The following is a 1,509-nucleotide window of genomic DNA, read 5'->3' on the forward strand; positions in this document are numbered from 1 at the left end:
GCATTGGTTACTTGATAATAATAATAATAATAATAATAATAATAATAATAATAATAATAATAATAATAATAATAATAATAATAATAATAATAATAATCGGGAAGCTTTTATTTATTTATTTATTTATTGTTAATTTTGCGGTTGATGGTCACGAGAATGGATGCCTTCGAGATTAGGTTTTCAAATTATCGAGAATAGTTTAACTAAACTAAGAGCCCAGGCCACCATATTAACAAACAATCAAATATAGGAATAATCAACACACTAAAGATTTGTAATTTGATATTAACTCATTTTTATTTCTTAAAGCTCAGCAGGAAATCACATAGAATTCGAGTTAGATATTGATGAAATAACAGCCTCCAGTCCATTGCCATTACACAAAGGGATCCCATAACGATGAAAAATACATATATTTAAAGGCTAGCACTATTCAGTATCAGATACTGAATAGTGGTTTTGTACTATTCAGTATCTGAGATTCGGGGAAGTGTACACCAGTGGGGAGTGAACTGGGGACTCTGGGTTTTGTAAAACAGCAATAACAAAATGGGGGGGGCAAAGTTGTGGAAAGTAGGCAAAGGGTGGGGACTGAAACTGAGACAGTGAAGTGTACACCAGTGGGAGTGAACCTAAGACTATGGTTTTTGGCGGGCTTCAGCTAATTTCATATAAAAGCAATTACTTTTTTACGAAACCTGGCAATATCCGAGAAAGTTATGGGTAGTAGGCAACAGTGGGGAGTGAACCTGAGATTCGGGGAAGTGTACACCAGTGGGGAGTGAACCTGGGTCTGGGTTTCGGCGGGTTTTGTAAAAAAAAAAATTACTTTTTGTTTACGAAATGCGCCAAATTACAACAAAATGGGGCAAAGTTATCGAAAGTAGGAAATAATGGGGAGTGAGCCTGAGACTAAGGGAAGTGTACACCAGTGGGGAGTGAACCAGGGACTATGGTTTTCGGCAGGTTTCAGTGAGATTCACATAAAAGCAATTACTTTTTTACGAAACCCGGCAATATCCGACAAAGTTGTGGGAAGTAGGCAACAGTGGGGAGTGAACCTGAGACTCAGGGAAGTGTACACCAGTGGGGAGTGAACCTGAGACTATGGTTTTTGGCGGGTTTCAGCGAGTTTCACATAAAAGCAATTACCTATTTACGAAACCCGGCAATATCTGACAAAGTTATGGGAAGTAGGCAACAGTGGGGAGTGAACCTGAGATTCATGGAAGTATACACGTGGGGAGTGAACCTGAGACTCTGGTTTTCGGCGGGTTTCAGCGAGTTTCATATAAAAGCAATTACTTTGTTACGAAACCCGACGAAACCTGGCAATGTCCGACAAAGTTATTGAAGTAGGCAACAGTGGGGAGTGAACCTGAGACTCAGGGAAGTGTACACCAGTGGGGAGTGAACCAGAGACTATGGTTTTTGGCGGGTTTCAGCGAGTTTGACATAAAAGCAATTACCTCTTTACGAAACCTGGCAATATCTGACAAAGTTGTGGAA

This window comes from Berghia stephanieae, chromosome 1, assembly GCF_034508935.2.
Source record: "Berghia stephanieae isolate SIO BIC M18660-M18661 chromosome 1, UCSD_Bste_1.3, whole genome shotgun sequence".
Taxonomy (NCBI): domain Eukaryota; kingdom Metazoa; phylum Mollusca; class Gastropoda; order Nudibranchia; family Aeolidiidae; genus Berghia; species Berghia stephanieae.